General features: G+C 45.9%; 3 non-coding genes across 3 annotated transcripts; all 3 read right to left on the bottom strand.

Annotated features, from left to right (window-relative positions):
- Nucleotides 1–3894: 3894 nt before the first annotated feature.
- Nucleotides 3895–3977, bottom strand: trnal-cag (transfer RNA leucine (anticodon CAG)). The gene has a single exon. It is a non-coding gene; the product is annotated as a tRNA-Leu (tRNA).
- A 78-nt stretch (nt 3978–4055) lies between these two features.
- Nucleotides 4056–4128, bottom strand: trnak-cuu (transfer RNA lysine (anticodon CUU)). Its single transcript has one exon. It is a non-coding gene; the product is annotated as a tRNA-Lys (tRNA).
- Nucleotides 4129–12981: 8853 nt separating this feature from the next.
- Nucleotides 12982–13053, bottom strand: trnag-ucc (transfer RNA glycine (anticodon UCC)). The gene has a single exon. It is a non-coding gene; the product is annotated as a tRNA-Gly (tRNA).
- Between the last annotated feature and the right edge of the window lie 14356 nt (nt 13054–27409).

Below are 27409 nucleotides of genomic sequence, written 5' to 3'. Positions count from 1 at the left end.
TTGTTCAATAACGCTCCCGTGAAGCACCTTGTGACGTTTTACTACGTTAAAGGCGCTCGACAAATGCAGGTTGCATCCTCTGGTTATGGACCCTCCTGCCAATGGAAGCAGCTTCTCCCCATCCATTCTATCAAAATCCCCTCATAATTTTGAATACCTCCATTAAATCTCCCCTTAACCTTATTTTGCTCGAAGGAGAACAATCCCAGATTGTCCAGTCTCTCCACATAACCCATCCCTGGACACGATGCAAGGCGGAGGTTTGCAACCAGGTTTGCAAATTATTGCCAGTCGGGAGCTGGACAAATCGAAAGGAACCGAAATGACAAACAGCTTTGTGAATCTGCAGATACGCTTTGGGAAACGGAATTGGAGGCGAATAAAAGACTGACCAGACAGGCGGCCAAGACGCAGCTGAGTCGGCATGTCCTCCTGGAACAGTTACTCTGATGTTGTGGATGAAATTAAGAGTTCGGAGCCATTTAAAGCGCTCCCAGTTACTGCAGATCAGGGATCAAAACCTGACATCAGCGTCAGGACGCTTAGAATACTTTTTCTTTATTTGTTCATGGGATGTGGGCGTCGCTGGCGAGGCCGGCATTTATTGCCCATCCCGAATTGCCCTTGAGAAGGTGGTGGTGAGCCGCCTTCTTGAACCGCTGCAGTCAGTGTGGCGAAGGTTCTCCCACAGTGCTGCTGAGTAACAGACAAAACACCGGTGGGCGCGCCGGTTGCAGGAGAGCTGGTTGGCGGTGATATCGATGCTGTGAGCGAGACCAGATCGTTTCCATGTTTCCACAAACAATGTCCCATCCTTTGCTTCTGGAAAAGTAACACTGATCGTGGACAATTGCATTTCTGTGGCTGTAAATTTGGCAAGGTGACAAGCTGCTTTCGTGTATCTTGCAAACACATGTATTGGGTGGTCTCTGTGGCGCAATCGGTTAGCGCGTTCGGATGTTAATCAAAAGCTTTGGTGGTTTGAGCCCACCCAGGGACGAAAGTTGCACCTTTCTCTTCCCACTTTCGGATTCATTGCCTCATTCTGATAGTCCTGAAGCCGGTGCCAGGTTTTAATTCCTGATCTGCAGTAACTGGGAGCACTTTAATTGGCTCCGATCTCGTAATCTCATTTCAAGTTTTCGAATGTGTGATTTGGCTGCAAGAAAACACTCTGTGAACAATGTCATCTGAGCATGCCGGATTCGCTACAGTTCAAACTGCGGTCGGATATCAGGCACATGAAAAACAGTGAAATGTTTGTGTGGGCGCGATGCTCTGGGATTCCCTGCCTGACCATAGCCACCGATCCTTCTCTGCAGCCTTCCGAAATACAGCGCAGTGAATGTATCCCTGTGAAATGAGCTCCCGGACAGTAATACGGAAATCAGCTTGGCTGAGGCGTTATGTCCCGAACACGGGACTGCAAGCTTCAGGTTTCCGTCGTGTCGTGGTTATCACGTTCGCCTAACACGCGAAAGGTCCCCAGTTCGAAACCGGGCGTAAACCTTGTTCCCATTAAAAATGAGTGAATATTTAACGATTCACACTGCTGATGAAATGTGAACAAAGTCCATAACTTGCAGCCCGCTGAGAGCAGGCGATGAAAGACCCGTGATATTGAGGGTGAAGGCTGCTTCCAATACTGTCCCACACCCGGTGGGACCTGGCGGAAATTTGGTCAGTCCTATCTATTCAACCAAGGTGGGATAAATGAAACGATGTTTGAGAAAGATTCATACAGACAATAACATCCTGGATCCTGTCTTCAGAGTGCGTGGCGCAAAGTTCTGACTCCAGATCAAAAGTCTGCGTGTTCACATCACATCGGGGTCACTGTTTCTTTCACCGCTCACATGAGACTGGATAATTCTCGAATGAAGGTTTTAATTGCTTTTTCACAGAAAAGAAACAGGTGTTTGGCCTAAAACCTGACTCAGTACCGACCCAGTGGCAGGGAGGGGAGCGCCTGATACCCTCATTTATTTCATGCAACAAACTGACACGAACACTGGTATTGATTCAAAATCGACCTGCAGATGGACACACAGAAGAAAGAGAACCACAGAAACAGGCAGCAACTACTTGCATATATATCTGTATACATTGCCTTTAACGTGGTCAGACGATTTAAGCTCGGTGAACTTGCTTCAGCTTTCTGAAATGTACTTGTCCATCCTTCAGAGGCCAGGGGAAATATATGTTTTGCCTTTCGAAAAAAGACGCGAAAAGCAGAGACATGTTTTGTTTTCAACACGGCTGGTGAAATGGCCGGACTATCATAAATTAGGAGTCGCCTTTGAAACATTTAAAGGCGACTATCTAAAAATCACTTAGTGCAAATTTAAAATCACGGTCACTATTCATTTTGGTCTGAAAGAAATAACAATAAACATGTCAGTCAATGCCCGCGGTGAGACGGTGTCGAACTTGTTTGTTGTGAAGTTCACCGCTGGGCTAAAGCTGACGCCGTTTAAAAAACGCGAACCCACTCAATGTAAAGGATGAGCTCATAAGCAACAGGTCCCGTCATCGTCAAACACCTCCTTTCTTGTTCAATGGAGGGAGCAGAGGCGTGTACATCATCAGACACCAGCAACTTTTACAAATGGAACAGATAAAGGCACAGATGCAAGTTCCAAATATTTTCAATGCAAAGTTATTTCACTTTATTTAAAGTGCCGTGAGGCTGAAAACGGGTCCCAGATGATTTGCGTTCACTCGTGACTTGTTTTCCAGTGTTTGTCCGTCAGGTTTGCAATTCAATTTGTATTGGATGTTGAAGATATTTCAGGATGATTGCACAACATACCATGTGTAAAGCAACCATCTTGATAACTTCAATCATCACACACTCTACATCGACGGTGCAGAGACCCCATCACCCCTTTCAATATTGTTTTTCTTAACTCACAGTTTTCAAAAGGGAATTGGATAAACGCTTGGATGGAAACATTTTCAGGGCAATGGAGAAACAGCAGGCGAGTGGTACTAACTGGACAGCTCGTTCAGAGAGCAGGCACAGGCACGATGGGCCGAATGGTATCCGAATAGCGCTGTCTTATTCTATGATTCGATTAATAGATCAATTTCCGCCTTTCACTGAGCCTCCCTAAATGGAGCGCAGTAATCGTGTCCCTGTGAAATGAGCTCCTGAACAGTAATACGGAAATTAGCGTGGCTGAGCGGTTTGAAACTCTGGTTAGGCTCCTAACAGGAAATTTCCTCTCTGAGTTTGATTAGTTTATCAATTATCTCCCCGCTTTCCATCTTAAATGTCTTTACATATTTTTTGATCTCTTCTTCTACTGCCATGCCCACAATACCAGTCTCCCTGGTAAATACTGAAGCAAAGTGATTATTTAATATTTCTGCCATTTCGCTGTCATTGCCTGTGAGTTTGTCGTGTGTCTCGCTAAGTGACCCGATTCCTGTCCTAAATTTTCTTTGGCTGTTGTTGTGTCTCGAATACTTTGCTTTTTTTTATATTCCTTTTTGCCTTTCCAACAGTTCTTTAGACTTCTTTCCCAGTCTTTTCACATTCCCCTCTCTCTTTTATTGTCCAGTGTGTGCCTTTTTCTTCAGTTTCAATTTTACCCTTATTTCTTTATTCATCCCTGGTGTGTCATTTCTGGCTAGTTTGTTCTTGCTTTTCAGTGGGATATATTTCTCCTGGACTCTATTGATCACCGTTTTAAATGTTTCCCACTGCTGTTCTATTTCTTTGTCCAGGTCATTAATATGTCAAACATTTCACCGTTTGAAACTTCTCAAGTCACATTTCCATCACAAAGCCAGTTGCTTTTGTGGGAGGAGCAACTCAACTTGGTCGAAAAATCAGCTGCAGCCCAATCCACCAATAAAATATTTTCACGTCTTAGTAAAAGTAAGCAATGTCAGAAGTGGGATTCGAACCCACGCCTCCAGAAGAGACTGCGACCTGAACGCAGCGCCTTAGACCGCTCGGCCATCCTGACTACCGAATGCATATTCCATTCTGCATTATTTCTGCACTGTTGGTCAGTGAACTGAGCATAAAATTTGAAAATCGCACTCGCCCAAAGTGGGGCTCGAACCCACGACCCTGAGATTAAGAATCTCATGCTCTACCGATTGAGCTAGCCGGGCATGGTTACTTTAATCGCCTTGTCTGTTATTGCAGCAACCAGGAGAAAGACTCCATTTCAAATTATTGGAATAATTTCTGAGGGCTCGGATAAACTGTCACTTCGAAAGGCACGGACTCATCAAGGACAGTCAGCATGGATTTGTTCAGGGGAGGTCGTGTCTGACTAACCTGATTGAATTTTTCGAGGAGGTGACAAGGAGGATCGATGAGGGTAGCGCAATTGATGTCGTCGACATGGATTTTAGCAAGGCTTTTGAAAAATTCCCAAATGGCAGATTGATCGAAAAATTAAAGGCCCATGGGATCCAAGGGAATGTGGCTTGTTGGATCCAAAATTAGCTCAGTGGCAAGAAGCAAAGGGTAATGGTCGATGGGTGTTTTTGCGGCTGGAAGGCTGTTTCCAGTGGGGTGCCTGAGGGCTCGGTACTTGGTCCTTTGCTTTTTGTGGTATACATTAACGATTTAGACTTAAACGTAGGGGGCATGATGAAGAAATTTGCGGGTGACACAAAAATAGGCCGTGTGGTTGATATCGAGGTGGAAAGCTGTAGACTGTCGGGGTTCAGGCAATTTTCTGATAACAAAGCACTCAATCTATTCCTGAACGAATTTTGAACGAAAATGTGCGTTTGACCCGGCACAGGCACGACGGGCCGAATGATCTCCTCTTGTGGACTAACATAATACGATGATACCAAGTGTTGTCAGACGGAAAAGCAACATATTCCAAATAAGAGCAGAGAGAGGAAACTAGTCTAACAGCATAACAGCTCGGTGAGATATTGTATTTGAGAAGGATGAGGAGGGATAGTTTATCATGGTGGTAGTCACATAGGGTATCATTTGTGACTTTGATAAGGACCATTTCATGCTGCGACAGGGGCGGAAACCTAATTGGAGAGATTCAGCCCGGGCGCGGCCCCATCGTGCGCGGTGAGACAGAGGCGGGTGGGGGAAGTGTCAGAGCTGGGGCTCACCGGTGGAAGCAGCACAAAAGTTTAAAACGGTACTCGCCCAACGTGGGCTCAAACCCACCACCCTGAGAGTTTTTAAAGCAAAGGGGGAACAGCCACTGTCTGTATCTCTTGCTGCACTTGAAACAACACATTCCAACTGCGAGCAGAGAGAGGACACCATTCAGTTGCCCATTGTTTAGTGAAATATTATCCATTTCTGTAGTGTAGCGGTTATCACGTTTGCTTTGTAAACAAAAAGTCCCCAGTTCGATTCCGGGTAGAACATTATGTTGGAACTTGGTCTCCATAAACATCCACATCGATTTTCTTCTCCTGCCAAAAAGGGAGACAGTGGCTGTTCCCTGATTCTTTGGAAAGTGCATCTTTTACTTCATTAAACAGTTTACTTTTAGTGAGAGAAAACTGATCCACAGTGACGCTCTTTTCAAGTTTTATTCCCTTTTAATCTGGAAGGATACATTTGCTTTGGACAGAGTGGCTTTTAAAACGAGTTGTCGGGTGGGATCGATAAACCTTTTCCGCTGGTGGGGTCAAGGGAACCAAACCAAACATCTACCAAATTCTCCCGAATTATCCGGTTCAATGGGAAACCGACCAACAAAAGCCCTTTCATTGACCGTGGAGGTTCAGACATTTTTCTGATAACAAAGCGCTCAATCTATTTCTCTTGTCTACTTCCCGATGTTTACGGATACTGTCTGCATCTCTGCCCTGTGTTTATCTCACTCCGTGTCCACCTGCAGGGTGGTTTTTGAACGAAGACGTGTGTTTGTCTTCTGTTCGTGATAAAGTCAGTGCGGTTTGACGTGTTGTTACTCAAAGGTGCACTTGCCCTGCTGGTGAGCAGAGGCAAGTGCTCGAGCAAAACAGACGTTTCCGGGCAGACACACAAAGCTTTCAGGTTGAAGAAAGGAACGGAGGTCTCCTGTGCCTCAGCGCCAACATGTTAAGCTGTAGGCTGTCTGTAAAGTAAAGAAAACGGCTTTGAGCTAATTTCTGCTGACTCCAAAAGCACGTTCGCTGGTTCCAACCAGAATCCTAAGGATGACTTTTATCCGTTAATTGTATTACAGTCCTCCGCTGTACCAGCTGATCGATCAAAGGGAAGCAGCAAAGATTGCTCTCTTTGGTAAATGTTCATTGTGCGCCTTTTGACACTCCCGGACTCGTGGAGTCACATGTGCATGACCGAGACTGACTCGGTTCCTGCTCATAGCGCATCGTTGTGGGAGTGTGAGCTGTTACTTTCTCTGCACACCCGAGAGGCGAATGCAGCAGTGACAAATCAGAAGATTGTCTGGTCAACTCCAACCTGACTGGATTGTTTTTGCAAACTGTCCATTACTTTATGACTTTTAATAGCTTGCAAATTGCCCTAATTGGAAGTGCTGCCTGGAAGTCTCCACCGTTCGTGCACTCTTCACAGAGCAGGAAATGCATTAGTTTTATTCACTTTGCAAAACCTGAGTTCCATCCAAAGAAAAGATACCAGGACCCGTGAAGCTTTTTTCCATGTCTCACTTTATCTTTCCATCTTTGCGAAACACCAAAATCAAAAACTTTTGCTGACTGCAGCACACCAAAAGATTTACTGCCCCTTGACCTCTATTTATCGAAGCTCAGGATTCACGTGGGTTATGGATTTGCTGAAAACTGGAACCATTTTTGTTTCGGGACAATTCCCCAAGGTAAAAAAAGTGAGTGGAAAAAGCGGACATCGATCCCAGTACTTCTCGCATGCTAAGCGAGCACTCTACCATTTGAGCTAATTCCCCAGTTGCGGTGGTGACTTTGCCCTTCACAATAATCGCTTAACATTCGTCTCCAGGCAGTGCCACGAATTGCCCCCTCCCTGAATGCATTCAATGCTCCAATCCGCGGTCTCGATTGTTCGCAATTGAGCAACAGCAGAACGGGAAGGCACAGTAATCGTGAATGATGCCGAGAAGAGCCCGAGCCTGCGGAACGCAGACGAGGTCATCGGAAAAGAACAGCAGCCCGAGCTTGAGGAAACAACGAGAGCTCTGTCTGTCTGTCGGTCTGACTGACTGATGGAAGGCTTATTTGCCTGAAAATGAGTGCGGTTTGACGTGTTGTTATTCAAAGGTACGCCCTGCTGGTGAGCAGAGGCAAGTGCTCGAGCAAAACAGCCGTTTTCGGGCAGACACAAAAAACTTTCAGGTTGAAGAAAGGAAAGGAGGTCTCCTGTGCCTCAGCGCCAACATGTTAAGCTTTTGGTTGTCTGTAAAGTAAAGAAAACGGCCATGAGCTAATTTCTGCTCACTCCAAAAGCACGTTTGCTAGTTCCAACCAGAAACCTAAGGATGACTTTTCTCTGTTAATTGTATTGCAGTCCTCCGCTGTACTAGCTGAACGATCGAATGGAAGCAGCCAAGATTGCTCTCTTTGGTCAATATTCACTGTGCGCCTTTTGACACTCCCGGACTCGTGGAGTCACGTGTGCATGACCGAGACTGACTCATTTCCTGCTCAGACCGCAGCGCTGTGGCAGTGCAAGCTGCTACTTTCTCTGCACACCCGAGACCAGTGGAGCAGTGGATATCGTGTCTAATGACAAATCAGAAGATTGTCTGGACAACTCCTACCTGACTGGATTGTTTTTGCCAACTGTCCATTGCTTTATGACTATAGATAGCTTGCAAACTTACCTTATTGATAATGCTGCCTGGCAGTCTCCACCGTTCATGCGCTTTTCATACAGCAGGGAGTGCATTAGTTTTATTAACTTTGTAAATCCTGAGTTCAATCCATAGAAAAGATATCAGGACCTGTGAAGCTTTTTTCCATGTCTCACTTCATCTTTCCATCTTTGCTAAACACCAAAATCAAAAACTTTTGCTCGCTGCAGCACACCAAAAGATTTGCTGCTCCTTGACCTCTCTTTATCGAAGCTGAGGATTGACGTGGCTTCTGGATTTGCTGAGAACTGACACCATTTTCGTTTCGGGACAATTCCCCAAGGTAAAAAAGTGAGTGGAGAATGCGGGCATCGATCCCGCTACTTCTCGCATGCTGAGCGAGCGCTCTACCATTTGAGCTAATTCCCCTGTTTGGCGGATCTATTTGCCCTTCACAATAGTCGCTTTACACTCGCCTCCAAGCAGCGCCACGAATTGCAACCTCCATGAATTTTTTCAATGCTTTGCTCCAATACGCGGTATCGAGTATTCGCAAGTGAGCAACAGCAGAACGGGAAGGCACAGTAACCGTGAATGATGCCGAGAAGAGCCCGAGCCTGCGGAAGGCATACGAGGTCATCGGAAAAGAACAGCCGCCCGAGTTTGAGGAAAATGTGAGAGCTCTGTCTGACTGAAGAATGGAAGGCTTATTTGCCTGAAAGTGAGCGCGGTTTGACGCGTTGTTACTCAAAGGTACGCCCTGCTGATCAGCAGAGGCAAGTGCTCGAGCAAAACAGCCGTTTTCGGGCAGACACAAAAAGCTTTTGGTTTCAGAAAGGAAAGGACGTCTCCTGTGCCTCAGCGCCAACATGTGAAGCTGTCGGCTGTCTGTAAAATAAAGAAAACGGCCTTGAGCTAATTTCTGCTTACTCCAAAAGCACGTTCGCTCGTTCCAACCAGAAAGCTAAGGATGACTTTTATCTGTTAATACTATTACAGTCCTCCGCTGTACCAGCTGAACGATCGAAGGGAAGCAGCAAAGATTGCTCTCTTTGGTAAATGTTCACTGTGCGCCTTTTGACACTCCAGGACTCGTGGAGTCACATGTGCATGACGGAGACTGACTCGGTTCCTGCTCATGGCGCATCGTTGTGGCAGTGTGAGCTGCTACTTTCTCTGCACACCCGAGGCGAATGCAGCAGTGGATACCGTGTCTAATGACAAATCAGAAGATTGTCTGGTCAACTCCAACCTGACTGCATTGTTTTTGCGAACTGTCCATTACCTTATGACTTTTGATAGCTTGCAAACTGATCTAATTGGAAGTGCTGCCTGGCAGTCTCCACCGTTCGTGCGCTTTTAACACAGCAGGAAATGCATTAGGTTTATTCACTTTGTAAATCCTGAGTTCAATCCGCAAGAAAGAGACCAGGACCCATGAAGCTTTTTTTATGTCTCACTTCATCTTTCCATCTTTGCGAAACACGAAAATCAAAAACTATTGCTTGCTACAGCACACCAAAAGATTTATTACCCCTTGACCTCTCTTTATCGAAGATTAGGATTCACGTGGGTAATGGATTTGCTGAAAACTGACACCCTTTTTGTTTCGGGACAATTGCCCAAGGTAAAAAAGTGAGTGGAGAATGCGGGCATCGATCCCGCTACTTCTCGCATGCTAAGCGAGCACTCTACCATTTGAGCTAATTCCCCAGTTGAGGCAGTGAATTTGCCGTTCACAATAATCGCTTAACATTCGTCTCCAGGCAGCGCCGCGAAGTGCCAACTCCCTGAATGCATTCAATACTTTGCTCCAATCCGCGGTAACGAGTGTTCGCAATTGAGTAACAGCAGAACGGGAAGGCACAGTCATCGTGAATGATGCTGAGAAGAGCCCGAGCCTGCGGAAGGCAGACAAGGTCATCGGAAAAGAACAGCAGCCCGAGCTTGAGGAAACAGCGAGAGCTCTGTCTGTCTGTCTGTCTGTCTGACTGATGGAAGGCTTATTTGCCTGAAAGTGAGCGCGGTTTGACGCGTTGTTACTCAAAGGCACTCCCTGCTGGTGAGCAGAAGCAAGTGCTCGAGCAAAACAACCGTTTTCTGGCAGACACAAAAAGCTTTCAGGTTTCAGAAAGGAAAGGAGGTCTCCTGTGCCTCAGCGCCAACATGTTAAGCTTTTGGCTGTCTGTAAAGTAAAGAAAACGGCATTGAGCTAATTTCTGCTTACTCCAAAAGCACGTTCGCTAGTTCCAACCAGAAAGCTAAGGATGACTTTTATCTGTTAATTGTATTGCTGTCCTCCGCTGTACCAGCTGAACGATCGAAGGGAAGCAGCCAAGATTGCTCTCTTTGGTAAATGTTCACTGTGCGCCTTTTGACACTCCCGGACTCGTGGAGTCACGTGTGCATGACCGAGACTGACTCATTTCCTGCTCATGCCGCAGCGCTGTGGCAGTGTGAGCTGCTACTTTCTCTGCACACCCTCGGCCAGTGGAGCAGTGGATATCGTGTCTAATGACAAATCAGAAGATTGTCTGGACAACTCCGACCGGACTGGATTGTTTTTGCCAACTGCCCATTATTTATGACTTTAGATAGCTTGCAAACTAACCTAATTGGCAGTGCTGCCTGGCAGTCTCCACCGTTCGTGCGCTTTTCACACAGCAGGGAGTGCATTAGTTTTATTAACTTTGTAAATCCTGAGTTCAATCCACAGAAAAGATACCAGGACCTGTGAAGCTTTTTTCCATGTCTCACTTCATCTTTCCATCTTTGCTAAATACCAGAATCAAAAACTTTTGCTTACTGCAGCACACCAAAAGATTTGCTGCTCTTTGATCTCTATTTATCAAAGCTGAGGATTGACGTGGGTTCTGGATTTGCTGAAAACTGACACCATTTTTGTTTCGGGACAATTGCCCAAGGTAAAAAAGTGAGTGGAGAATGCGGGCATCGATCTCGCTACTTTTCACATGCTCAGCGAGCGCTCGAGCAAAACAGCCGTTTTCGGACAGACACAAAAAGCTTTTGGTTTCAGACAGGAAAGGAGGTCTCCTGTGCCTCAGCGCCAACATGTTAAGCTTTTGGCTGTCTGTAAAGTAAAGAAAACGGCATTGAGCTAATTTCTGCTTACTCCAAAAGCACGTTCGCTTGTTCCAACCAGAAACCTAAGGATGACTTTTATCTGTTAATTGTTTTGCAGTCCTCCGCTGTACCAGCTGAACGATCGAAGGCAAGCAACAAAGATTGCTCTCTTTGGTAAATGTTCACTGTGCGCCTTTTGACACTCCCGGACTCGTGGAGTCACGTGTGCATGACCGAGACTGACTCGGTTCCTGCACATGCCGCAGCGCTGTGGCAGTGTGAGCTGCTACTTTCTCTGCACAACCAAGGCCATTGGAGCAGCGGATATCGTGTCTGATGACAAATCAGAAGATTGTCTGGTCAACTCCAACCTGACTGGATTGTTTTTGCAAACTGTCCATGACTTTATGAATTTAGATAGCTTGTAAACTGACCAACTTGTCAGTGCTGCCTGGCAGTCTCCGCCGTTCGTGCGCTCCTCACACAGCAGGGAATTCATCAGTTTTATTATCTTTGGAAATGCTGAGTTCAAACCACAGAAAAGATATCAGGACCTGTGAAGCTTTTTCCATGTCTCACTTCATCTTTCCATCTTTGCTTAACACAAAAATCAAAAACTTTTGCTGACTGCAGCACACCAAATGATTTATCGCCCCTTGAGTTCTCTTTATCGAAGCTTTGGCTTTCCGTGGGTCATGGATTTGCTGAAAACTGACACCATTTTTGTTTCGCTGCAAAACCCCAAGATAAAGAAGTGAGGGAAAATACAGGCATCGATCCCGCTATTTCTCGCATGTTAAGCAAGCGCTCTACTATTTGAGCTAATTCCCCAGTTATTAGCCCAACCTTGCCCTTCACAATGGTCGCTTTACACTCGCCTCCAAGCAGCCTTCGAGAAATGCAGCAACGCAAAATCGTCGAGCACAAATTGATAACCAAGTTCCGCACCCATGAGTATGGCCTCAACCGGGATCTTGGGTTCATGTCACGCTGCACGTAACCCCACCAGCGAAAATAAGTTCTCTGTTATTAATACAACGGGTCATTCTCTGTCTTTCTCTTCCTTTCGGAAGTTTCTCTCTCTCTCTCTCTCTCTGTCTTTTGTTCTGGCCGTTTGTATATTCGGTGGTCCTGTCGGTTACATCTATCTGTCCGAACACGTTGATTGCCTTGACAACGGGCAGTTGGAAAGATTATCTGTAATCACCAGGTTGTGTTCTCTGACGATAAATGCAGTCACCTTCCATGGAATCCCATACTCACCTGACGAAGGAGAAAGCCTCCGAAAGCTTGTGATTTTCAAATAAAACAGTTGGACTATAACCTGGTGTTGTAAGATTCCTTACATTTGTCAACCCCAGTCCATCACCGGCATCTCCACATCATAAATTATTGTCGTCAGCACACTTGGAAATAAACTCTCAACATAAGAACATAAGAAATAGCAGCAGAATAGGCCATATGGCCTATCGAGCCTGCTCCGCCATTCAATAAGATCATGGCTGATCTTCGATCTCATCTCCACTTTCCCGCCAGATCCACATATCCCTTGATTCCCCTCGAGTCCAAAAATCTATCGATCTCAGCTTTGAATATAACTCAACGACAGAGCATCCACAGCCCTCTGGGGTGTAGAGAATTCCAAAGATTCATAATCCTTTGAGTGAAGAAATGTTTCCTCATGTCGGTCCGAAATGGCCGACCCCTTATCTTGAGACCATGAGCTCGAGTTCTTGAATCTCCAGCCAGGGGAATCAGACTCTCAGCATCGACCCTGTCAAGCCGTCTAAGAATTTCATACATTTCAATGCGATCACCTCTCATTCTTCTAAACTCCACCGAAAATTGGCCAATTTTACACAATATTTCCTCATACTACAATTGCAGCAAGACCTTCTTACTCTCATATTCCAACACGCTTACAATAAAGGCTAACATTTCATTTCCCTTCCTCACTCTCATTCGACCCTTGGTAAATCAGTATTTCCAGCATGTTATTCCTCTTTTGCTTCTTTCGGGAAAAGAAATGAAGGTTGAAAATATTTTACTATAATTGCACTATGTTTTGGAAACAATATCCAACTGAACTGCATCAAATTCGATTGTAAACTTAACAGTTTCTGATGGAAATAAACTAATAAAAACACTTAACTGCGATGGCCGGGAATCGAACCCGGGTCAACTCCTTGGAAGGCAGCTATGATCACCACTATACCGCCATCGCTAAAAATAATCAACAATAAAATAGTTGCCAAACATCAGATCCTGATCCGACACTGCAGGCTGTTGGATTTTGTTCTTCATTTGAACTGGTTTCTGACGGATCGTTTCTCGCTCTGTTGCAGTTCCTGTTTCCGCCCAGGAGATTGAGCCAACCCCCAATCAATGGAAATTCCACACCAGCCAGTAATTCTTCAACTGAAATCGGACTGAAGAGATTGTCGATACCGGCAATACTTGACCAGCTGGCAATACATTTTACCACAGCTCATATCAGCGATTGAGTAAAGTTAAATAATTCCATTAAATCATTACAGAGACCTGACGAACAATTGGGCAGGATTGGCAGCTTAATATTCAAGTCCATAAGAACTTTAAAAAGGACAGGGAAATAGGGAAAGGAGGAGGAGCAGCAATATTACTAATGGTCAATATTACAGCAGTTCAAAGATAGAATATCAGTGAGGGTGAGCGGGCAGTGTAAACACTCTGAGAGAGACTCATCACAAGTGCCCCCACTGTACTCCTCCAGAAGGTATAAGAAGGGCGAGTGCGGGAGGATTTCTTCATTCTTTGTGAAAGTGTTTGTGAGATTGTGTTAAATGTCTGGAAGAGGAAAAACCGGCGGTAAAGCTCGGGCCAAGGCCCAGTCTCGCTCATCCCGGGGCGGACTGCAGTTCCCTGTTACCCGTGTTCACAGGCTCCTGCGAAAGGGGAACTATGCTGAACGTGTGGGTGCCGGAGACCCGGTCTAACTGGCTGCTGTGCATCGAGTATCTGACGGCTGAAATCCTCGAGCTGCCCGGCAACGCGGCCCGGGACAAACAAGAAGACCCGCATCATCCCCAGACACCTGCAGCTGGCCATCCGTAACGACGAGGAGCTCAACAAGCTGCCGGGACGGGTGACCATCGCTCTGGGTGTTGTCTGATATCCAGGCCGTGATGCTGCCGAAGAAAACCAGCATTGTGAGCTCCAAGAGCAAGTAAACCGGCCAAGGCTTAATCTGATAACCCAAAGGACAGGACCAACCTTATTGAAATCTTTGAAGAAGGAACAGAAAATGTAGACAAGTTTAATGCAGTAGATGTGATATATTTGGATTTTCAGAAGGCCTTCTATAATGTACCACATTGCAGACTCATGGCTAAGTTCAGAGCAAGTGGAGTCAGGTCAGGTGGCAGAATGGATAGGAAGTTGGCTACAAAATTGACAGGCGAGAATAGAGTTTCAGGGTTGCGACTCAGACTGGCAAAAAGGTGGGAAGTGGAATTCCAGTTGCTGGGACAACTGTTCTTCACAATTTACATTAACGATTTGGATTCGGGAATCGGAAGTACAATTCCAAAATTTGTGGACGACACCCAATTGGGGGATTTAGTTAATACAAAGGAAGAATGCATCAAAACGCAAGAGGACATTAATAAACTTGCAGAATGAAGAATCAGGAGGTCACACACTGCTTGGATAATAAGAGTCTAAACGGGATATAGCAGCAAAGGGATCTCGTGGTACAGATACACAAATTACTCAAAGTAGCGACCCAGGTTAATCAGGTCATAAAAAGACAAATCAAACACTAGGATTCATTACTAGAGGGATAGAGATGAAAAGCAAAGAAGTTATGTTAAACTTGTATAGAACCTTGTTTAGACCATACTTGGAAGACTGCGAACAGGGCTCGTCTCCATATTATAGACATAGGGGCATTGGAGAAGGTGCAAACAGGATTCACAAGAATGATACCAGAAATGAGAGGATATTATTATCAGGAAAGACTGAACAGACTGGGTCTCGTTTCTCTAGAAAAGAGAAGACTGAGGGTTGATCTGATCGAGGTTTTTAAGATAATGATAGGGTTTGTTAGGATAGATGTAGAGAAAATGTTTCCACTTGTGGGGAGTCCAAAACTTCAGGTAATAAACATAAAATTGTCGCTAATAAATTAAATAGGGAATTCAGGAGAAATTGCTTTACCCAGAGAGTGGTTAGAATGTGGAACTTGCAACTACGAGGAGTAGCTGAGGCAAATAACATCGGGGCATTTAAGGGGAAGATAGATCAGCACATGAGTGAGAAAGGAATAGAAGGATATGCCGATAGGGTTCGATGAAGTAAGGAAGGAGGAGGCTCATGAGCAGCATAAACGCCAGCATAGACTAGTTGGGCCGTATGGCCTGTTTCTGTGCTCCAGTTTCAATGTAACTGGATGTAAAGGCTCTTTTCAGAGCCACCCTCTGTATCTGTGAAAGGGCTGGTTACTGTCTGAAGGGAGACGCTGATATCAAGCTACCAGTGAGGCTTTGAGCTGCTTTTGTCTCGTTGTGGACGAGATGAGGAATTAATGGGACTGGAGTCGGGGCAGTGACCACAATCCGGTACATTAAACGGTGACTTATAGACCCCAGCCCACACATCACCAGGTTTCTTGTATTTATTTAAACTACTTGCCATGCTGGGCTCATAAAGAATCACCAGAACTGCTCGACTAACCTTTCTACATCTGTGGAATTCAGCGCTTCGCTCTGTTTCTGTTCTATTTTGTTGGATTATTTACATAACGCATCAAACTCACTGGGGAGTCTCTGAAATGTAACTCTGTACAGAAACAAATAACAGTGAATTGCCTGGTGCCCAGGAGATCAGGAACATTACTCGCCTTTCGTCCTGTTAACGAGTAAACCGTGTTTAGAGTCCACCGACCCGCTTTGGTTCCATATGGGGGATTAAACAGAGAAATCGGGAGGGGAGGAGACAGTCAGAGTGACAGAGCGGAGAGCGGCATCTGATCTTCTAACTCAACCTCCAGTTCTCTCCATCCGACAGTTTCAAACCGTTTATCGATAATAGAACCGAACCTCAGCGCTCCGCACAAACCCTGACAGACCCGGGCTTCATAGTCAAGGGTTCCCAAAACCCGAAGCTTTCAAATAAGCCCCGTTACAATGAGAAATCGTTAATATTCCTGTCTGAATACAGTCCATTCAATAACAAGTCAACTCGGCTCCTCCATTTCAGTCTGTTTCCCTGTTCTATCTCCCCACACATCCCCTCCCAGACGGGTTCAGCGTTTCACAAACACCTTATTCCAGCTTATTTGGAGAATCTCATCTGTTGGGGTTTGAGTTATGACGCGGAGTTTCTCCACCAGTGTTACCGTCTCACAGAGACACTCGCCCTGAATCTGTGAAAAGATTATGACCATGAACTGGGACTGGAGCCGAACACATCCCCAGTTACAGTGAGGCCCGGCCCGGACATCTCATTCTCTCTATTTTATATCAGACAGTATCCCACTTTCAGGTCCAGCAACAGAGGAAGAGAGAGAGAGAGAGACAGTATCAGTCTTACACTTCCGATCTGTGTCCAAATCACGCTCAATAGCAGTATCCACCTTCATATACAGCACCATAGAGAGAGAGGGAGGCAGACACGGTGAGAGAGACAGAGAGAGCGGTGAGACACAGTGACAGACAGACGTTAACAGTATTAGATCCAGACTTACCGGGAAAGTGCCGTTTTATCCAGAAAGATCGCGTTGGAGAGACAGAAGATGCAATCTCATCTCTCACTGATATTGTACAAGGGTCAGAAACACTATTAATCCCACACCCAGGGACAGTACAGAGAGGGACAGAAACAATGGGTCACATTTAACCCTCTAATGCCTGTTGTACTATCTGCAGTTTTACAGCTCAGGGCTGTTCGATATTACTCTCAGTGACCGACAGTTTCACTCCGGTTAAATTAATCTGCGACTGTTGCTGCCTGATATTAACCCTACACGGTCCCAGCAAATACACCGACTCCCACTTTCCTCCCATGTTTCTCCAGGATTGGTTTGAGAAATCCTCTCTCAGTCACACATTATAGGGGCCATTAATGAAGAGAATCCATTGGCTGATTTCACAGCCGCTCACTTTATCTCTGAAAGGCATTTCCCATCAAAAGACTCCGAGAGAAACAGCAGGGATGGAAACATCTAGTTTAATAGTTGGAGATTGTAAAGTCAGTCTGGATTCCAGCGTTAGGCACTGGTGGAATCCCATCTGTTTCCCATTCTGGTGCCTGTTCCTGCACTGCCTGTGGACCCCATTCCCTCTGACATTTCCCCCAGACCCAATTCCTTTGCTCAGACTCGGAAAAATTCCAATTGGGGAAAGTTTCCATCGATTTTTGGATTGGGAATTGTGGGCGCCATTCCCTCAGTGAGCGGAAGAAGATGGTTTAAAACAGTCGGGAATGGAGAGATCACGGCCCCCGGGGGAAGGGAGCAAAGAGCAGCCTCGTTACAGCAGATCATCGCTTCGGGACCGTGTCCGCAGATGGGCTCAGAGATCGGCATTGAGTCCGGGGGAAGTTCAGGGGCAGTCCGGGGGCTGTTTGTAAGAGGCGGAGTCGATCAGGAACTGGTCCCGGAACATGGAGTGAGAGGGGGGAAGGGAGAGGTCATTCTCGGGCTGTGTGTGTACAGGGTGTGTCCAGGGGAAGGGAGAGAGAATGGGCAGAACCTGCTATTAAAATCATTGCTGCTTTCTCTCCCCAAACCAGGAGTGAATGGTCCTGGTTTAGTTCCATGCTCACCCTGTTTATTGTTATTGGACAGTGAAGAGTGGAAACAGAGCCGGACAGGAAGGATGTGGGGAGTTATACAAAGAGCATCTATTGCAGGCATCAGGTGAGAAGTGTGAAGGACACATTTTAAACAGCGGCTGTTTGGTTTCGATTGAACGGTTAGTCCCATGGGAGAGGGGATTAGAAACCTGACCTGTGCAAAGGTCCCTGCCCCATCGGGTCGTCCCATTCATGGATCAGTGCATGGGTTGGGCCGTGTCTGGATGTCATTAAATTGTTATAAAACAGCCCAACACACCTGGTATGCAGAAGCTGATTGCTGCAGTACTGCAGTGGAGTCAGACACTGACACTGTTTGTATCACTGGATTTCATTTGTGGATATTCAAAATGATCATTAAGAGAGATATTAAACTGATCACTTCTGTATTTTCTACCTCACATGTTCCTGAGTAACAAGAGATAATTTTCTTTCCACAGGCAAACCCTTGAACGATCCAGAATAAATGTGATGCTTCCTCCACCCGAGGCAGAAGGAACAATGCAGCCAGCTCCTTCTCACACACAGGAGGTATATTATCACTCACAGAGCACAGAGACACAGACAGGTCATCAGTTCCACAGTCTCAGACAGCAGAAGTCGTCAGTCCCACACTGATCACAATTTCCAGAGACATATTTTCAATCCAACAGTCAAGCAGAGTAGGTGAGGCAGACACTGTTCCATTTCCCCCTAACTCAGTCCCGCTGACAGGTAGATACAAAAATCCCAGTCCAAAATCACACACTCAGAGTGAAAGGCACTGTGTCAATCTCACAATAGGGCAACATTCGCTACGAATTAAATACCAGATAGAAATCACACATGGTACCCGATTCAAAGGTACTGAATGAATCCCAATAATGTACCCCGAGATTCAAATTGAATACGAGCCCAGAACTCTCACACACATGACTTTAATACATGCAATATCCATTCGAAAAGTGTATCATATGATACAAATTGCATACAAGTCCAAAACTCAGGTAGAGTATCAGATTGAGAAATATTGAAAGATAGTAAACCTGAGAAACAAATTAGATACTTGTTCAGAATGTCCTCGTAGAATGAGATTTAAAGATAGAGTATCAATTCTATTAGTGCAGCCTGAGATACACATTGCATACCAGTCCAAAAATCTCATACACAAAAAGCAGGACAAATCCAATCCGGCCAATTACCGCCCTATCAGTCCACTCTCAATCATCAGCAAATTGACGTAAGGTGTCGTCGACAGTGCTATCAAGTGGCACTTACTCACCAATAACCTGCTCACCGATGCTCAGTTTGGGTTCCGTCAGGACCACTCGGCTGCAGACCTCATTACAGCCTTGGTCCGAACATGGACAAAAGAGCTGAATTCCAGAGGTGAGGTGAGAGTAACTGCTCTTGACGTCAAGCCAGCATTTGACCGAGTGTGGCACCAAGGAGCCCAAGTAAAATTGAAGTCAATGGGAGTCAGGGGGAAAACTCTCCAGTGGCTGGAGTCATACCTAGCACAAAGGAAGATGGTAGTGGTTGTTGGAGGCCAATCATCTCAGCCCCAGGGCATTGCTGCAGGAGTTCCTCAGGGCAGTGTCCTAGGCCCAACCATCTTCAGCTGCTTCATCAATGACCTTCCCTCCATCATAAGGTCAGAAATGGGGATGTTCGCTGATGATTGCACAGTGTTCAGTTCCATTCGCAACCCCTCAAATAATGAAGCAGTCCGAGCCCGCATGCAGCAAGACCTGGACAACATCCAGGCTTGGGCTCATAAGTGGCAAGTAACATTCGCGCCAGATAAGTGCCAGGCAATGACCATCTCCAACAAGAGAGAGTCGAACCACCTCCCCTTGACATTCAACGGCATTTCCATCACCGAATCCCCCACCATCAACATCCTGGGGGTCACCATTGACCAGAAACTTAACTGGACCAGCCATATAAATACTGTGGCTACGAGAGCAGGTCAGAGGCTGGGTATTCTGCGGCGATTGACTCACCTCCTGACTCCCCTAAGCATTTCCCCCATCTGGAAGGCACAAGTCAGGAGTGTGATGGAATACTCTCCACTTGCTTGGATGAGTGCAGCTCGAAAACACTCAAGAAGCTCGACACCATCCAAGATAAAGCAGCCCGCTTGATTGGCACCCCATCCACCACCCTAAACATTCACTCCCTTCACCACTGGCGCACAGTGGCTGCAGTGTGTACCATCCACAGGATGCACTGCAGCAACTCGCCAAGGCTTCTTCGACAGCATCTCCCAAACCCGCGACCTCTACCACCTAGAAGGACAAGAGCAGCAGGCACATGGGAACAACACCACCTGCACGTTCCCCTCCAAGTCACACACCATCCCGACTTGGAAATATATCGCCGTTACTTCATCGTCGCTGGGTCAAAATCTTGGAACTCCCTTCCTAACAGCACTGTGGGAGAACCTTCACCACACGGACTGCAGCGGTTCAAGAAGGCGGCTCACCACCACCTTCTCGAGGGCAATTAGGGATGGGCAATAAATGCCGGCCTCGCCAGCGACGCCCACATCCTATGAACGAATAAAAAAAACAGTTATTAAACATAACAACGAGATCTGCACCTGTGTTTTATCTGTTCAATTTCTGATCTCCATTCAGACCTGTATCAGTGTTTCACTTTATATTTCCTGTCCTCTGTACAGTGCGTTTATTTCCCAGTGAGGAGAGCTGCTCTGTAATAAATGTCCCAGTGCTGTGTTGACACAAAATGGTGGCCCTGAATAAACACAAAATTGAGACAGACACCTGTAAAAAAATCAGTGCCTTTACATTTAAACAAAATGCCTCTCTCAGTGTGTCTCTCCTTCTCGGTACTTTACGGCCCATGTATGGAACAGTGTCAGCTCCTGGACATGTACAGTACACAGTGGGTAACAGGGAACCATTCACTCCCGCCCTGAACTGAAAACAAAATGGAGCCAGCAATGCTTACTGAGGGGCAAGGCGGCCATCATACTGATGGTCAAGGCGGCCATCTTACTGAGGGGCAAGGTGGCCATCATACTTTGAGGCAAGGCGGCCATCTTACTGAGGGGCAAGGCGGCCATCATACTTTGGGGCAAGGTGGCCATCATACTTTGGGGCAAGGCGGCCATCATACTGAGGGTCAAGGCGGCCATCTTACTGAGGGGCAAGGTGGCCATCATACTTTGGGGCAAGGTGGCCATCATACTTTGGGGCAAGGCGGCCATCATACTGAGGGTCAAGGCGGCCATCTTACTGAGGGGCAAGGTGGCCATCATACTTTGGGGCAAGGCGGCCATCTTACTGAGGGGCAAGGCGGCCATCCTACTGAGGGGCAAGGCGGCCATCATACTGAGGGGCAAGCCGGCCATCATACTTTGGGGCAAGGTGGTTCTCTTCCTGAGGGGCAAGGCGGCCATCTTACTGAGGGGCACGGCGGCCATCATACTGAAGGGCAAGCCTGCCATCATACTTTGGGGCAAGGTGGCTATCTTACTGAGGGGCAAGGCGGCCATCTTACTGAGGGGCAAGGTGGCCATCTTACTGAGGGGCAAGGCGGCCATGTTACTGAGGGGCAAGGCGGCCATCTTACTGAGGGGCAAGGCGGCCATCATACTGAGGGGCAAGCCGGCCATCATACTTTGGGGCAAGGTGGCTATCTCACTGAGGGGCAAGGCGGCCATCTTACTGAGGGGCAAGGCGGCCATCATACTGAGGGGCAAGGCGGCCATCATACTGTGGGGCAAGCTGGCGATCTTGCTGAGGGGCGAAGGCCATAAAAATGCAAACATTTCTAGAGGAATAGAATTGAAAAGCAGAGATATTATGTTGAACTTGTACAGGAGCTTGTTTAGACCAGTCTATGTAAACTGTAATTAAATCAGATAATGCTGGACACACACAACAGGTCAGGCAGCATCTGTGGAGAGAGAAACAGTCTTCACATTTCAGGTCTGTGAACAGTTCTGGTCTCCATATTATAAAAACGATACATGGTCACTGGAAAAGGTGCAAAAAATGATTCACTAGAATGATACCAGAACTGAGAGGTTATAAATATCAGGAAAGACTGAACAGGCTGGGTATTTTTATTCTAGAGAAGAGAAGGCTGACGAGTGCCCTAATAGAGGTTTTTACAATTAGGAAGGGGTTTGATATGTTAGAGGGAGGGAAAATTTTTCCACTTGTGGGGCGCCCAAAACTTGGGCTCAGCAATATAAAATAGTCACTAATAAACCCAATAAGGAATTCAGGAGAAACTTTTTAACCATGAGAGTGGATGGAATTTTGGAACTTGCTCCTACCTGGAGTAGTTGAGGCGAATAGTGGAGATGTATTTAAGGGGAAGCTGGATAAGTACACGAGGGAGAGAGGAACAGAAGGATATTCTGAAAGAGTTAGATGAAGTCAGGAGGAGGCTCGTGTGGAGCATATACACCGGAATGGAACAGTTGGGCCGAATGGACTGTTTTTTTAAGATTTAAGCCTCGTCCTTTCTATTCCCATGGAAATAATCCTGTTTTTTCAAGTCTTTCCAAATAAGTTTCCCTTCCCTGGCCTCATTCGAATGAATCTACACTGTGCTCTCCCTATGGCTTTAATGTTGTTTCTATAATGGGACACCGAAACTGCTCTGGAACTATGTGGTTTAACCGAATAGAGTAACTAATAAATCTTCATCATAGTCATCAGTCCCAGGGAGCAGTAAAACGGGTTATAATCATGGAGTAAAAAGGCAAATAACTAATAAACCTTCATCCTAGTCAGTGTTGCTTGTCTCCTATTAGATCAAGGTTCCCCTAAAGGTTCCCTCACGATTGTACAAACCGATTTCAATGCGATGCCTGAACATAAACCAAGTTATGTTGTTCGAATAAAACGGTGTCCACGAGCAGTTTCCAATGTTTATTTATGTGAGCAAGTCTGTCTCTGATATAAATTTCTTTCTGGTACAAGAATATGATCCCAGAAACTACTTTTGCTCATACAGTGGACAACTAATGAACACATTCCAATGAAAGTTAACAACAACTTGCATTCCCAGACCGCCTTTAATGGAATAAACATTCCCAAGCGGATTCACGGAGAAGTAAAAGGAATAACAAGATATCAGGAGGACTGGCGAAAACCTTGGTCAAGAGTGGGTTTCGGGAGGATGTAAAAGGAGGAGAAGTAAATGGAGAATCGGAGGGGATATGATTGGTTTTCAAGAGTAGAATTTCGACGACCCCTGACCAAGTGAGGAAATAGTAGGAAGGACGGCAAAAACTTGAGCAAGAGACGGGTTTCTTGGAAGGTCTGAAAGAAGGAAAGAACTTGCTTTTATCAAGCGCCGTTCTTGACCTCTGGACGTCCCTAAATAGTCAATGAAGTACATTGTTAAGAGTAGTCGCTGTGTTAATGTAGGAAACGTGGCAGCCAATTTGCGCACATGAAGCTCCCACACACTGCAATGAGATAAATGGCCAGAAAGTCGGTTTTATAAACATTGGTTGAGGGGTAAATATTGGCCAGGACACTGGAAGGAACTCCCCTGCTCTTTTTCGAATATTGCTGTAGGATCATTTACATCTGCCTGAGAGGGCAGATGGGCCCTCGGCTTAAAATATCGTACCGTCGGCACCTTCGACAGTATAGCGCTCCCAGAGTACTGCCCGTCCGACAGTACTGCGCTCTTTTAGCACTGACCATCCGGCAGTGCGCCAGTCCCTCAGTACCGACCCTCCGACAGTGCAGCACTCCCTCACTGCTGACCCTCAGACAGTACTGTGCTGCCTCAATATTGACCCTCCGACCATACAGCACTCCCTCAGTACTGACCCTCCGAGAGTACTGTGCTCCCTCAGTACTGACCCTCCGAGAGTAATGTGCTCCCTCAGTAGTGACCCTCCGATAGTCGAGTGCTCCCTCAGGACTGCACTGCAGTGTCAGGCGGGATTATATGTTCAAGTATCTGGAATTAGACTTCAATGCACAGACTTCTATCTCACAGGTGAGACTGCTCCCACTGAGCCACGTCTGACACGTGAAAGGAGGAATGGAGATGGAGCGGCTTAGGGAGGGCATTCAGGAGCGTGGATATGGCTGAAGGCACCGCTGTCAGAAGTAGGACAAATGGACTGCAGATGCACAAGCGGCCAGAGGTGGAGGAGCGGAATGTTTGGGAGGGGCTTCCGGAACTGGTAGTTTATAGAGATAGGGAGGGGTGAGGCCCTGATGGATTCAAGTGTGAGAAAGAATAAAAATAAACTAAAGGCTGAGGAGATTGGAATCCAAAGTGACTCACCAATCAAAAAACTAGGGGTGAGGATGGAATCCCTGGCAAGTATGTGGAGATTGTGGGGCCAAAGATCATGACTTCCCAATTTTTAACTGGAGGAACTGGAGGCTCATCTAAAACAGAATGTGGGTCTGGCAACACAAATATATTGGAAGGGTCAAGAGAGGCGGTGGTTTTGTCAGCGTCCATCTGAAAGCTGGTCCATGTCTGCGGACTGTGTCACCAAAGGGCAGCATGGAGATGAGGAAGAGGAGGGAGCCAAGGATTGAACCTTTAGAAACATCAGAGATAACGGTGATAGGGTGGGAAGAGAAGCTTCTTCTGGCTCTGATCAGATAGGTGAGTGGAACCAAGTGAGGTGAGTCCCAGCAAAAGAGGCCAGTTTCCGATGAATGAGATGCTGACGGGTGGGTTGTCTGTCGGTATGGAAATGGGGAGGGATTTAAACCCAAGGATGAGAATTTTAAATTTAATGAATATGCAACTGGGAGCCAGTGAGGGTCAGTGAGGCCGAGCAGGACCTGGTGCTGGTTGGACACGGACAAGAGTTTTGGACGAGCTCACGTTTAAAGAAGGTGGAGGTTGAATGGCCGGTCAGGAGTGCATTGGAGGAATTGAGTCTGGAGGGGACAGAGGCATTGATGAGGGTTTCAATGGCAAAGGGCTGAGGAAGGAATGGAGGCGGGTGAGGGAATTACGGGGCCTTTGTGATGGAGGTCAAAAAGGGTCATGGGCTCAGCTCGGTGTTACACGGGACCAATTTTACTGGAACCGTTAACCAATGTGGAATAAACGGGTAAACATCTGCAGTAAAATAGCGGAGAGAGGAATGTCAATATGACATGTTCAGTGTCCGTCCCCTAATATCACCCAGTCATTTCTAGGCTGCAATCCTCAACCTGCCCTTTAACTGTCCTCGTGTCAGAGACTCGCAATTCATATTTTAACTGGGAAACTGCAGGAACAGAGTGAAACGGGTCTGCTTGTGTCCCTGGATTCAGTGCACACTGCGGAGACATCTGTCTAAATTATAAATGAATCACCAGGAGTGAACATGGTCAATATAGTTATATAAAAGCTGTAAATGAAGCCGTTTATTATTGTTGGATCAGTCCTGTATGAGATCAGATTTAAACTTTATTCCTGAGAGAGATCTGACTAAGTAATATCGTGGACTTTGAGATGTTTGTGTTTTATTCACCACATTATTTACAGCGGAGTCAAAGCTGCTAATGTAATGTGTTTGTTAAACTGACTGTAACTAACAGCAATGATCAGGAGTATAACCGTGTCAGTGGAGACTTATCCCCTGTATAAATCAGGGCTTGTTGGAATGGATCAGCTCAGAGTGCCTGCTGGATCTGTGGTTTCCAGGGTAACAGAAGTCAGTGCTTCTCACAGAAATGGAATATCCAGTAATCCATCAGATAGAACTTATTTATTATCCAGTTCTTGCAGCATTTGGAGTTCCAGGTAAGCCATTATCTCAGCTGTTAATGGTGTAAATCGGTGTTAACTCTGCTGCTGTACTTGGAAAATTGTTTTTTGTCCCTACATATTTTACACAGTCACTTGTTCTGTTCTATTGGTTGAATGATGGAATGTGTTAAGTCTCTGCTCTTTCGGTATTGAGGCGCTGCATTATATCTGTCATGAATTTGTCTATCCAACCCTGGCATTGTTACTGGATTATTCTCTGTACTGAATGTACTGGGCTAAGAGTTGGTATCAGACCATCAGGAGCTGATAACAGTTTCTTGTTGTGGAACTAACCTGTCCTGGAATATGTTTTCATCAATGTGTTTTCAGTGATTGATAATGAGACAGCTCACGGTCTCAGTGTTACAAGGAGGCAGCGGAATGTCCTCCCTCCCAAATAACATGCTTCAGTTTAACTGGGATTTCAATGTATTTATTGGTTATCACTGTTATGAAATATTATTTCATTATGTGTGTATCTGACGCCGCTTCAGATGTCTGGTTACTGAACTGAGTTTTCTGCTGACTCTTTCACATCTCCTTCTCTGCTTCACTGTGGATGAATTCACTGACTGTCACTGGACTTCACTGTAAAATGAAATGTTTTGATGTTTTGTGGTCTCAATTTGCACTGTCCCTGTTGGAATCAGCAGCCCTTCTATGTACCTGTAGGTGATAAGTATGATGTTGGAGTTTTGTAAATTGAACAATCCCGCCATCCATCCCCATACCCTATAATTACTGGAGAAGGAATCTCAATTATTGTGAGTTCTGCCTGGGAGAGGGATTCGATTCTGTTTATTCCATGATTTGTGGATGAAGAGAACAGTGCAGGTGAACAGGTGGAGAATTGGATGATCTGTAGAAACATTAAACTATCCCACAGAGGCTTCACTATTTAACAAACTAACACTGAGAATAGGATCGGTGGAACACGGGGCTGGTGAACAGAATGCAGGCACAGGATGATAGGATTTAATCGGATATGAAAATGGACTTGAGAAAGAGAGTGAAGTGAGTGATAGAGAGGGAGACTGAGAGCGAAAGCGAGAGGCTGTGGTGTGAATAATTCATCAGAATGATCTGCTGAAACTTCCAGTACAATTACACAGAGAAAAAATGACTTGAATATGTTATTATGATGTGGTCAGTTTGGGTGAGTTTTTATTGTGGGACTCGCTCCTCATGTTTATATCCCTGTCAGGTCCTCAGTCTGTTTTTGTGAATGTTCTTTGTTTTCCAACTTAACACTGAACATAATTAAAATTTGCTGAAAAAAATATAATCAGAAATGTCTTGATCGTAATGAATTGTTCGGATACAGTACGTTAAAGTTAGGTGAATTCAATAAACAACGAGGTTGATTTAATTAATACTTTTAAATTTAATTTCAAGTGAATTACAAAGTAAATTTATTGTACACATTTTATAACGACACAGGTTCCCTGATATCAATAACCACAGAAATGAACTATTGAATGTAATAGTTGGATTGTGTTAGTGGGACCTATAGATTCGATTTCGTCTGACATTCTGCTGCAGTCTCTCCCCATGAATCCCAGCCTCTCCTCTCACTGCATTGAATCCTCTGTCTCCTCATCCGTTGCTTCAATTTGTTCGCTTTCCCAAACCATCTGCTCCTGACTCCCGTTCAGCTCCTACATGTCCTTTTCCTTGTCTCCCTCCCAATCTCACTCACTGGCTCGGGCTCCAGCTGCCTTTCCCATTTAGTGCCAGCCGCTGTCGGCTCACTTAACCCAGAGCAAGAAACCAGCTGTACCTCACCCTGTACCCTCACATTCCCCACCCTTCCCCCTTTTCCCCATCAGTCTGGAACCCAAATCCGGCTTTAATCAGCTGGATTCCGGGTGTGCAATACCCCTTCTCCATTCCCCACCGGCACTGTGCCCTCACCCAGCCCTTCCAGTGGATCCGGTGCTCACTTCATTCACGTTCTGTATCCATCTCTTAATTCATTACTGATCATTGTGTTTAAAAAC

This window comes from Heptranchias perlo, unplaced genomic scaffold (assembly GCF_035084215.1).
Source record: "Heptranchias perlo isolate sHepPer1 unplaced genomic scaffold, sHepPer1.hap1 HAP1_SCAFFOLD_52, whole genome shotgun sequence".
Taxonomy (NCBI): domain Eukaryota; kingdom Metazoa; phylum Chordata; class Chondrichthyes; order Hexanchiformes; family Hexanchidae; genus Heptranchias; species Heptranchias perlo.
Note: the sequence above shows the minus strand (reverse complement) of the source record. Positions and strands in the feature narration are given on the sequence as shown.